Here is a 13,514-nt window from a genome sequence, read left to right on the forward strand (position 1 = left end):
TTTTTTAATCTTTTTGACCACACCACCCAGCTTGCGAGATAGTTCTGCAGCCAGGGATTGAACCCAGACCACTGCAGTGAAAGCTCCAAGTCCTAACCACTAGACCACCAGGGAATCCCCAATTTTTACATTTTTAAATAGTTGAAAGAATGCACAGAAGAATACTTTTTTGTCATAGGATAATTAAATGAAATTCAAAATTCAGTGTCTAAAAATAAGATTTCATTGGCACACAGCCATGCTCATTCATTGACGTTTGTCTGTGGCCACGTTTGTGCTTCATCAGCAGAGCTGAGGGCTTGAGACCAGCAGAGACTATGAGGCCAGCATAGCCTGGAAATGGACTTCCTGGTCCTTTATGGGAAAACTCCACCAACCTTCCCTAGGGCTCTGCTGTTCTAAGTGTGGCGTGTGGGCCAACAGTATTGGTTTGCCCTGGAAGGCTGTTAGGAACGTGGAATCTTGTCTCTACCTCAGAACTACTGACTCAGAATCTCCGGATCCCAGGTGAGTTCTGCTCATGCTGCAGTTAGGGAAACGCTGGTTTAGAGGTCCTGCTTGGGTCACCCTGTGTTTGCACCCTTCCCAAGGTGCAGGCAGCCAGAGACGACAAGGGGGTGTGGTCACCTGGAGCCCTGCCCCCTCCAGACCGTGCTCTGAGCACCTGGACCCTAGCATCCCTGCTCCCAGCGCCAATGCAGGTCTTCTCCTGGGGCCCATCTCCCAGCAGGATAGGTTGTCAAGATGCAGCTGTTTGTGGGTGGGAAGAGGGTGGCCTGAGCTTGAACTTGAAGGCTGGGGGTGCTCTTGCTTGAGCAGCAGATTCCTCAGGGCACAAAGAGGGTCAGAGCCAGAGGTGGGAAGAGCAGGGAGAGGGCTGGGGGCTGGGGCGGCCCCTCCCTCTGCTGTCCTGCCTTCTGGCTCCAAACTCCAGGGTCCAGGAATCCCAGCCTGCCAGGTGGTTACGAAGGTGTACTTGACAGTGTGTTAGCTTGATTTACAACTTTTAAATATTTAAGCATGGGCTTTTTTTATACTCTTGACCTGGGGTTACAGATGTGAATGGCAGTTCTGTTAAATGTTTTTCAAAATGTATTCAGAGGACCCCCTTCATCAGAATTTGCTGGGTTGTTTGGTAAAAATTCAAATTTCCAGGTCCCACTTGAGTGACCCCCCTGGATCAGAATCTTCAGGGCTGGAGCCTAGGAATCTGCATTCTACCCACCTCCCTGCCCCCGGTGACTCAGAGCCACAGCAGAGCTACAGGAGCACTCGTACTGGGGGTGTGGGGGGCGAGGGGAGGCGTGGAGAGGAGCTGATCTGAGTGGCAGGAAGCATCAGGGAGAAGAGAAGAAGGTCCCAGGTCAGAGGAAAGTGCTGACCACAAGCTCACACCCTACATGCTTCTCTCCTGATTCTCCTCACAACCTGGCCTGATACCCCACCCCCGGGAGCCGGCTGCAGACAGAAGCTACCAGAACGGGGCAAGGGTGTCCTCCTGCCGACCGTAAGGCTCTCCGGGGCTGCCCTGCAGAAGGAAGGACCCAAGTCAGGGGCATTAGGAGCAAAGGGGCTGCAGGAGCCTGGAGGCACCACATGGACCCACCCAGGAGTCAGGCTAAAGCTGCTGAGCAGGTCTTTGAACAAGGAGATCTTCTGATCTTGCCAGGACACAGGAGGAGCTGGGACAGACTGTGTGGTCCCACCTGGGCTCAGAGGCTGCACCTGTCAGTTAGGAGTCGTATAACCTTGAGCAAGGTCCTTAAGCTCTGTAGACTTGTTTCGTTGTCTGTGAGAGTGTGTCCTAACACATACCCTCTAGGCATGTGTTACAATTAGACATGGTAATTAAGTAAAAATATATCTTTACTACACAGAACAGAATAAAGGGCAGTTGCTGTTTACTGTGAAGTTTGTCACTTTCCACCCCTGCACTTGATATCACAGGCACTTGTCACTGGCTGATAAGACCAATTTCCTCAAACCCCTGGCATAGGAAGTCACAGGCACATAAAACCAATTTCCTCAAACCCCTGGCACGGGAAGTCACAGGCCCGTGCTAGACCCATGCTTGCTTCCCTGTGCAGGAGTGACTCCTGAAATTACTGCTAAGCTGCTCATCATGTATAGCTCTCAGGATTTCCCTCCTAGCAAGCCACACCTTGGGAATCCTGTTCATAGGTTTGTGATGAACTAAGGAGAAGGCAATGGCACCCCACTCCAGTACTCTTGCCTGGACAATCCCATGGATGGAGGAGCCTGGTAGGCTGCAGTCCATGGGGTCACTGAGAGTCGGACACGACTGAGCGACTTCACTTCCACTTTTCACTTCCATGCATTGGAGAAGGAAATGGCAATCCACTCCAGTGTTCTTGTCTGGAGAATCCCAGGGACAGAGGAGCCTAATGGGCTGCCGTCTATGAGGTTCCACAGAGTCAGACATGACTGAAGCGACTTAGCAGCAGCAGCAAGGTGGGGCTTTAAAGAAACCTCCAGGGACAACGTGCCATAGTGAAAATCACCACCAGGGGGCAGCAGAATCCAGGCGTCCAGGTGAGGAGAGTGGACAGGCCATGGAATGAGCAGCCAGAAGGTCATACAGCTAGCAAGAGGGGTGGAGGGCCCTCGCCTCACCTTCCTCATTCATCCCACTCTCCACACACAGAAACACGCACTTTTGGTCCTGCTGAATCACCTGATCTATTTACTCTGTTTCCTCATCCAGGTAGAGTCTTTTATATCTTAAACATAGCAAAGGCCAGTGGTTTGTAAAATCACCAGGGGAGCTCTGTGAAATCCCAGTGCTGAAGCCTCATCTCAGTTAAGTCGGTGTCTCAGGGAGCGGAGGCAGGAGACAACACTTTTTAAAACCCCACAGGTGATTCCACCCTGCAGTCAAGTGAGAATCACTGATGGAGACAAAAGATCTCATTTCTCCCCGAATGGCAGCAGCTTTCATTGCTGGAGGCCTCCTCCAAAAAGCCTTCCTGACTAGTCACATTTCTTCTCCCTCATCTGTCCATGAGTTTGTCTGTAGTTGGGACCATTACTTTCCATATTTGAATGTGCCTGTGGGTCCCCTGGGGACACTGTTAGCATGCAGATTTAGACTCAGAAGGTCCAGGGGGGCCGAGGGTCGGCCTCACTATTAAGCTCCCAGGTGCTGCCCCCTGCTGGTGCGAGGCCCCACGTGCAGGGTCTGCAGGAGAGCAGCCTCTGCACAGGCGTCTTTGCGATTGTTCTTGGGCTGTTAAGGCTCCTTTTCTGCCTTCCCCGCACACGGGGAGAGTGGCTGATCTCCAGGTCTTTCCTGTCCTGCCTCTCATCACACTCCAGTACCCACCACACTGCCCACGGTGTGAACACAGACCTCCACACATGCGCGCGCGCGCACACACACACACACACACACACACGGAAAGCTCTCCAATGACTGTTGAATGAATACGTGAACAAATGTGCTGAGAATCTCTAGGGTGCTGTTAACATACACAAAGGTCTCAGGAGTGCCTTGAGGAATCTCAGTGCCCGAGAAGCCCTGGGTGCTAAGCACCATGGTCGGTGCAGTCAGGCTCCACTGTGTGGTCATGGTCCCGAGCTTCTCATTCACAGATTAAAACATTTTATCAGAAACAAACAAACAGGGCTTCCCCGATGCCTCAGTGGTAAAGAGTCCACCTGCCAATACAGGAGACATGAGTTCCATCTCTGCTCTGGGAAGATTCCACAGGCCATGGAGTAACTAAGCCCCTGCGCCACAACTCCAGAAACCCAAGCGCCTAGAGCCCGATATCTGCAACAAGATAAACCACTGCAGTGAGAAGCCCCAGCACTGTAACTAGAGAGCAGCCGCTGCTGGTGGCAACTGGAGAAGGCCCTCCAGTAGCAAAGAAGACCCAGCGCCACAATAAATAAAATGCAAAAATAATAATAAAAACTAAAAATAAAATCAAATTAGGAACCACCAAAACTGAACTCATGGATACAGAAAACAGACTGGTGGTCCCCAGAGGCAGAAGGCTGGGGATGGCTGAAGTTGAGGAAGGTGGTCAAAAGGCGCAAACTTGCTGTCTGTAAGATAAACGAGTCCTGGGCATGTAATGTACAGCACAGGGAGTATAGTTACCTACACGATACTGTATACTTGAAAGTTGCCAAGGGAGTAGATCTTAAAAGTTCTTATCACACACAAAAATTTGTAACTGTATAGTCATGAATATCAACCCAATTAGGGAGTTTGGGATGGACATGCACACACTACTATATTTAAAATGGATAACTGAGGGACTTCCCTGGTGGTCCAGTGGCTAAAATTCTACACTCACAATGCAGGGGGCTTGGGTTCGATCCCTGGTCAGGGAACTGGATCCCACATGCCTTAACTAAGAGTCTGCACGCTGTGACTATTAATAAGATCCCACGAGCCACAATGAAGACCCAGTGCAGCCAAATAAATAGATAAAAAAAATATTTTGAAAAATGGATAATCGACAAGGACCTACTGTATAGCACATGGAACTCTGTTCAGTGTCTTTTGGGAGCCTGGATCGGAGGGGAGTTTGGGGAAGAATGGATACATGTATGACTGAGTCCCTTCACTGTTCACCTGAAGCTATCACAACATTTGTTAATCAGCTATACTCCAATACAAAATAAAAAGTGGGTTTAAAAAAAAAAGAGTGGTTTTTAGCATAAACCAAGGCCTTGAGAAGTGTCCTTCCCTCTGGAAACTGGAGTCATCTCCAGGGATGAGGAGGTGACTAGGAACTAGATCTGCCATCAGATGCCAGGTTTAAGAAACAGTCCTCCTCAAGTAGTGGGCAAAAGCATAGCTGACAACAATAGAAGTGGACAGGAGATGGATACAGTGAAAGGCTACATGTAGACAGCTGTGGGACAACGGCCACATGAGGAAGGCTGGAAAAGGAAGTGGTTTGTGGGGAAGATGATGAGTTTGGTTTGGGATGTATTTATGACCTGGTAGGGTCTCTATGTGTCTTATATTTGTATATATCATCTCCATCTTTCTCCTGTTCCCCCTTCTGCTTCCATCTTCCCTTCAAGTTTAAATCTCTCTTGAACAGAAACAATAACTTGATTTCCTTTGATCTGTCCTCACAAAACAAGCAAAATGCCTTACACATAGAAGATGGTTAATGGACAGTTGTTGAGTGGATGGGTGGGTGGATGGATGGGTGGATGGGCAGATGGATGGATAGGTGGATAGATGTATGAATGGGAATGAGTGAGTGGATGGATGGATGGGTGGACAGATGGATGGATGAGGATGGATGGATGGATAGATGGATTAATGGGAATGAGTGGGTGGATGGATGGGTAGATGGCTGGGTAGGGATGGGTGGATGAATGGGTGGATAGGTGGATGGGAATGGGTGGGTGGGTGGATGGATGGATGGATAGATGAATTGGAAAGGGTGAGTGGATGGGTGGATGGATGGATGGGAGGGGATGGGTGGATGGATGGGTGGATAGGTGGTTGGATGGATAGGGATGGGTGGATGAATGGGTGGACAGTTGGATGAATGGATGGATGGATGGATGGATAGTCAAATGTTCTTGAGCTGATGCTTTGCCTTTGCTTCTTGAAGTTCCTGAGAGCAAAGTGGGACAGGATAGGAGAGCAGAGGTTGGAAAGAGTTGGGATCTGTGTGGGGACAACAAACAGATGTAAAAGATCAGAAAGAAGAGTTGGCAGAACCTAAAAAGAAGTTGCATTTCGAGAAATAAGGAAGGAGAGTAAAGATGGCTAGACCACCTACTTGATGTGCAAATAGCAAATGTTTTATATTTTAAATGTGTGAAATTAAAGTTCAACCCCAAATGACACAGAATGATATCGCTCCTGACATCACATTAAATAAGTCATCCCAACTTGCTTGGCTCTGTCTCTGATAGGCCTGGTGCAGGCATTGTTATTGCTCTAGATGGCATCTGGTTATCAAAGCAGAGACTTTCTGCTAAGTCATCTTGAAGTCCAACTTAACCTGCACAACATGTTGTCTTATAATTAAATTAAAATCACGGGATGTTGGATTAGAGGAATCCTCCTTCAACCAGACCCGAGGTTAGGGAGGGAGTGTGACCTGTCCAGGATAGAATTCCCTCATCCAAAAACACACAGAACATTTCACTGGATTAATTGGCAACTCACTGGGAGATTCAGGGTCCAAGATTTTCTGTTTCCATCTTTCTTTTCAAGTCAGGTCAATATGCATTTATTCAGCTCTCTTACTGAAAATAATATGAAAAGTATTACTGAGTCCAAAGAATAAAGAAAATAGAGATAAAATGCAAGGAAAGGAAGAAAAGTAATGGGTGAATAAATAAGTTCATTCATGAATAAACAATTTATTCATGTATAAATAAATTCATTCATCCAACAAATGAACTTACAGAGCTCTTATTTGCACCAGGCACTGAATGAAGTAAGTGCTGTGCGATAGAGAAATATAAGCCATTGGTTCTGTCCCCAGGAGTTTAGGATTTGCTTTATTTTTTATAAATAAAATTCCCATTGGATAGTTTAAATTCAGTTTATATTGGTGTTTTAATTCAATCAAAAACTTCACAAAGAAATAACAACTAACAATTTTCTTGGACCTTTAAGGAGATGTTGAACATTCTGTGCGGGAAAAGGTTAACAAAACCACACTGAACCACTGAATAAAATGTGGGTGTTTTGGTTGGATTGAATCCTAGGGCCCCTGGCCAGTAGGCTTTAGGAAGAGAATTTTTAAAATCTACTTTTCCACTACAGGCTATAGAAAATAATCCTTGGTACAGTGTATTGGGCTTATTTTCTTCATTGAACATTCCCATGAACCTTTAAGGATTTAAAAGGAATGACCTTTAGCAAAAACTAATTGGCGGGCAGGACCAAATATTCTTATAGTTTTGAAACATACTGAGAAAATGATCATGTAATCCATCAATGCCTCAACCTTGGTTCCTTGTTGGTTAAACTCTATTCTTCAAAATTCAATGAAAGAAGGTACTGAAAGCAAGAGAGGACTTCCCTGGTGGTCTAGTGGTTAAGAATCCACCTGCCAATGCAGGGGACACTGGTTCAATCCCTGGTTCGGGAAGATCCCACATGCCTCATAGCAACTAAGCCCATCCTACAGCTACTGATCCCCTGTGCTGCAAATACTGAAGCCCTCGAGCCTAGAGCCGTGCTCCAAAACAAGAAAAGCACAGCAATGAGAAGCCCATGCACACAACTAAGAGAGTAGCTGCCACTCGCGGCAACTAGAGAAAACTCGTAAGCAGCAGTGAAGACCCAGTGCAGCTGAAAATAAATAATCTTTTTTAAAGAAAGAAGGAAAGCAACAGAAATGCAATAATAGAATGTTACTAAAAATGTTTAGAGAGATGAGGCTAATGAACACTCATCTAGAAAGGATAGTTATAACATACATGGGATCTGATAGCTGTTCCCCAAGTCCCCATCAGTTCAGGATGCTAAGTACTGTAGACTGGGGACTTATAAAAAACAGGCATATATTTCTCACAGTTCTAACAGCTGGAAGTCTGAGATCAGGGTGCCAGCATGGTCGCATTCTGGTGAGGACCCTTTTCTGGGTGGCAGAGGGCCAACCCCCCACTATGTCCCCATGTGATAGAAAAAGAGAGGGAGAGGGCTCTCTGGTATCCCTTTTATAAAGAAACTAAAAGTGAAAGAAAGTGAAGTCCTTCAGTCATGTCTGACTCCTTGTGACCCCATGGACTGTGGCCTACCAGGTTCCTCCATCCATGGGATTCTCCAGGCAAAAATACTGGAGTAGGTAGCCATTTCCTTCTCCAGGGGATCTTCCTGACCCAGGGATCAAACTAAGGTCTCCTGCATCACAGGCAGATGCTTTACCGTCTAAGCCACCAGGGAAGCCCTTATAAAGAAACTAATCACCTCCCAAAGGCCCCTTCTCCTAACACCATCACAAATGAGGTTAAGATTTTAATATATGAATATGGGGGAGACATTCAGTCAATAGAACCCCCTCATTTCCTCCTGTTTCCACTAAACCCTAAGCTGCATGAGGGCAAGGGCTTTGTTTGCTGTGTTTTCTGTTGTGTCTCCAGTGCTAAACAATGAATAGTACGTGGAGGGACTCCATTGGTGTCTGTAGACTGAATGAATGTCAGCCTCTGCAGATCCCCCACAATGGCACGTCCTGAGGACGCTCAGGAAGAGAAAGCCCAGAACACTGGCCTCAGATAGCTGACGTGTATGTCAAAAGAATGACTTCAGGGAGCCCAGACTCCTGTATCTTCCCCATACACAGAAAAGCACTAAATTCCTTAACTTGAGATGTCCAGTTTTCTTTAATGAGCCATAATCTTTTGATGTTCAGACAACCTGGTCTTTGTTGCAAAAACTCCTCTCTCTCCTGGCTCCTCCCTTACCTCTTTCGAGCACTCTCTCAGAGTTATCTAAGAAGCTGTATACTGGGCTTAAGTCCTTAGGTTTTAGTCGAACTGCATGGCTTGTGGGATCTTACTTCCCTGACTGGGGACCAAACCCTGGCACCGTTGGAAGTGAAAGCACCAAGTCCTAACTACTTGACTGCCAGGGAATTCCCATGTCCTCAGTTTTGCCCACCAAATAAAATATAATTCTCAGCTTTTAGGTTGGATACTGTTTTTTTTTTTAAGTCGACAGGGTCAAGTTTTCTGAGAGGCACTAGGGCCCTGACATCATCTCCAGGCCCCCTCGCATCCTTCGCTCCTCACACACAGCACCCATTCTGCTATCATCCCCCCTGAACTGCTAAGATGAGGCCAGAGTGTAGAAAGGACAGCACTTCCCTTCCCACCCTGCCATCAAAGCCATAAAAGGGTGGGGAGAGTGGGCGAGGAGCCTAAACAGCAGTGTGGCCTCAGCATCAGCCTTCTTTTTAAATCATTGGAGAGGAGGACCAGGTCTTGGTCCAATGTGGCACCAACGCTAAAACCTGTCCTGCCTTGGCCATCCCAGCTGTGGTGTCTCTGTGGGAAACACCTGCCCATAAAGTGTCACCGTCTAGGGGCCCTTGGGACAGGTGTGTCTGCAGTTGACAGAGGGAGGGAAGGAGAAGCAGCCAAGTGGATGCAGAAGCCAGCAGTGGTGGAACACGACCTTGAAGAGCAATGTGGGCCCTGAATTTCTTGGTGGGAGGAGCTTGTGTGCGTTGACGTCATTGGGAGACGTATGCCTAGGGGTCTTTTCTAGAAGCCATGTTGCATAGAAAGCATAGGTTTTCCTCTACTTTGTATTTATTTAGAGGAAAGGCTGATGGAGTCTGAGGTGGAGCAGTGGTGGGTGGTGGTGGGACTTGAACCCTACTGAGTAGAATCTGAGTTGTCCCCTGAGACAAGACAAGTAAGAGTTGAGATCATTACAAGCAATGCCAACGAGCTTGGAGATATTTAGGGCAGGAAAAGTCCCTGGAAAAATCTAGAGCTTCTGTCTGGATTCCATTTGAATGGGGGCAGAAATGTAAAGATTTAGCATTTGTTCCCATAGACTGATTTAATGTAGAGCATAACTTTTACCCACAGAAAAAAAAACAAAAGTATGATATATAAGACAGGTTGAAATGTTAAAGGACCACATGCCAACTAAGGAAAGGATCAAGATTTGTAAGTAGGAAGAGAAGACCTGCCCATTAAGTTAATAATCAAAGATAATTACAAATATTTTAAGAAGCTAAGGAAGCACAGTTGAGTTGTGGGGTGTGTATAGTTAGAGAACAGAGTAATGAAGAGAAAATCCTTACAGGAAAAAAATTCAGGAAGGAAATAACTTATTGTTGGAAATGATTTCCTCTCCTTATCTCAACCATTTAAGTTAAAGTAAGACCTGTGAAAGAACCACTATTTCCAGAGAAGCCGTCCTTAGACGTGTTTTATAACACAGATAACCCAAATGGTAGCAGGCTATCTTGAAGAGGTGACAGCTTGTAACTTGGTCTGCTTGCAGTGAATGGCATTTATGTTTACCCTGCACTTTTTACCCAGCTGCTTGTAACATGCAGAAAGTAACCCTCACAGAAAGGGCCCCACAGTCCAGCCCCTCTTCAGAATTCAGCAGATGGGGAGCCGGGAAGCTCTTTTTTTCTGCTGACGGTGGTCACACATGGCTGGATGATTCGTAAGACCAAGAGCCACATCCATATCTCAGAGTCACTAATTACCAAGAGAAGGATGCAGCCCACAACCACTCAGAGGATAGAAAATTCTCAGAGAGTGACTGTCCAAATAATCAGAGCCATTTTTTTAAAATCACATCCTGATTCATGTTGAGGTTTGACAGAAAACAAAATTCTGTTTGACAGCAAAATTCTGGAAAGCAACTATCCTTCAATAAAAATAAATTAATTTTTAAAAATCACATTCTGATTTCTCAGCTGCCCCTTTCAGATATAAACTGTTCCCTATGACCCAAAGGAAACATTGTGAATGGTGCCTGAGACTTTTCATAATGTTAGCACGTGGATGAAAGGACCAGATGTGATCTTAGAATGAAGGCAATGACCAGGGAGTAGGGCAGGAGTCAAGCAAATGCCCCAAATTTCAAAAGGTTACATTTCTTTTTTTTTTTTTTTTTTTTTTAAAGATTACATTTCAGAAATGGCCGTTGGTAAGCTTGCTAGGAAACCCCAGATAAATTCTAGAATAGACAAAGAGATGGTTTTAAAGCTCTGAGTAAAGCAAGAAGCTCCCAGTAGGAGCCAGTATGATTCCCTAAGAGCAAGAAACACTGTATTAGACACTTTCTCTTCTGATGAGTTTACTAGGATGCTTTGAAACTTCTATCACGCTGTGCTGTTGGACAAGGAGGAAAAACGTGTGCCTGATCACCATCCACATAGAGTCTATGATAGCACCAAGGGTGGTAGATCAGGCCCTGTGGTCTCTTCCTTGCTCCCATTCATTCATCTCAACAAAAACCTCCCAAATTCAACATACACCTTATAGAGCATGGACGTAACGGATTTTTATCTTCTAGGCCAGAGATAGAAATTGTTCAACCCATGTTCTCACAGGGCTTATAACCTAGTGGTGGACAATCGTACACAAGTAACCACAATCCAAGCCAGAAAAAGGAAGTCACAAAAAGAAAAGTACAGAGTTGTGTGGGCATCAATGGAGACAGAGGTGCCATCTGGTTAGAAGATTAAGAAGATTTTGCATGGGAGGTGGCCTTGGAGGTGGAGTTTAAGGAGAGAGATGCGGATGAAGAAGAATGATATCTGCCCCACAATGTGAGCACAGACACAGACTAGAGAAGGAAAGATTAAGCACAAAGTCGGTGGAAGCAGGGGGACGAGAAAGGCAAGTCAGGACAGTTGGAACACATTCCTCTTGCTGAGAACCAGCCTCGGCAAGTCCTTCCATTGAGTGTTTGGGTTTGGGAGTCACACGGTCTGCCATGAATCTTGCCATGACTGCCACCCTCACATGAAACTCAGCCAGTTATGTAATTTCTCCAAGCTTTAGGTACCTCACCTGTAGAACAGACATGTCTATAGCATCCAATGCAGATGAACTTATTTCAAGACCTCTCATCCTCCTAGTTAGTCTGCTCTCAAATCAATGAATGCGGTTTATCTACATATCTTTTAAAATACGGTGCCCAAGACTAGCCCTGTGCAATCTGACTATGGGATATGTGGGGTGGGGGGTATCACCCTACCAATTCAGAGGGTCTCCCTATCCTATTAATGGTACTTCAAATTGCATTAACTTTTATGACTGCTAGCTTTTCCTGTTGGTTTTTACTAAACATCTAAGAAGCAGTTGTTGTTTTTTTTATTCAACCAAATTGTTCTCTATCATTCTGTCCAATGGATTTTTTTCCCCAAAGATATAATTAACTTTATTTTTCTTTGTAATGTTTGACTCTCCTCATGAAAGATTTTTTTTCAAACTTTTTATTTTGTATTGGGGTGTATATAGCTGCACTCCCCAGGCAGTGCTAGTGGTAAAGAACCTGCCTGCCAGTGCAGGAGACATAAGAGATGAGGGTTTCATCCCTGGGTGGGGAAGATCCCCTGGATGAGGGGATGGCAGCCCACTCCAGTATTCTTACCTGGAGAATCCCATGGACTGAGGAGCCCGGTGGGCTAGAGTCCATGGAGTCGCAAAGAGTCGGACACGACTGAAGTGACTTAGCATGCACACACACACACATATATAGCTAATTAACAACGTTGTGACTGCTTCTGCTGCACATCGAAGAAATCTGACCATAGATATACATGTATCCATTCTTCCCAAACACTCCCCCGACCCAGGCTAGTGTCCAAAGGATTTTTAAAGCCAGACATTAAGCTGAGGACCTGATAGGTTGAGATCTTGGTGTGTATTGGACATCACTGTCCTGGGAGAAGGAATGGAGCTTAGGTTGGGACCTGCTCTGCAGCCAGCTTCCTCTTCCACTGCCCACAAGTCTCTGGGCAGGAACCTCAGAACATCCATGACCCCTTCATCCCTCATGTGTCACCAAGTTACTTGGTCTCATCTAAGCACCCTCCTTGGTGGTTCCCACTTCTGCCCTCTTGGTTCAGGTTCTCACATGAAATACTGCAGGATCTTTCTGAAATGCAAGTCCCATCAGAAATTCTCTGCTCAGAATGTTTCAATGGCTTTTCAGCTCCTCTAAGACAAAGTCTAAATCCCCTAATGGAGCTTAAAGGTCTCTTCGCAAGTTCCCCTCTCTCTGCACCTGCACCCCGTCTGAGCCTCCTCCTGCACGTCCACATGTCAGCCTTTCCAGTGTGCTCGCTTGTCCCTGATGCACTTGACTCCTGCCCTGAGGTCTTTGCTTGTAGGTGCTTCAGCCCTGCTCTGAATTCTCCGCACAAATCAACTCACTTCCTCCTCACCACCACCCTCTAAAGTAGATAAAATTACTTGCATTTTATAGACGAGGGAGCTCATATGTTAAGCATTTTTTTTCAATTTTATTATTTTTTATTTAATTTATTTATTTTAATTAGAGGCTAATTACTTTACAATATTGTCTTGGTTTTGCCATACATCCCTCATTATCAGAGAAATGCGAATCAAAACCACAATGTATGTTAAGCATTTTGCCTGGAGTCACGCAGCTAATAAATTGTAGAGCTGGATAAGTCCCCTGACCTGAAATGCCCTTCCTTCCTTTCTCTGGGCCAACTTCTACCCATCTTTCAAGTCAATTCAAGTGCCAGCTTTGCTGGGAAGTCTGCCTATGCCCTGAACTTAACCCCAGACAGCACTTATCATCCTAGGCTAATCACTTGCTACATGATCATCTCCTCTAAGCATATATCCACAGAGGATAGGCCTGGGTCCTGTCCTCACTTCCCCATATTCTACACCGGGAATCTAATGATGGGATAGGAACTCATTACTGAATAAGTGAATTAACCACTTCCAGGGTTCCTTTTGTAGTTGTAATATGATACCATAGTCAATAGCCAAATTGTAAAATTTCGGTCATCTGTTTTTCCCATAATGTGTACAGAAAT

Source organism: Bubalus bubalis, chromosome 13, assembly GCF_019923935.1.
Source record: "Bubalus bubalis isolate 160015118507 breed Murrah chromosome 13, NDDB_SH_1, whole genome shotgun sequence".
NCBI classification, from domain to species: Eukaryota; Metazoa; Chordata; class Mammalia; order Artiodactyla; family Bovidae; genus Bubalus; species Bubalus bubalis.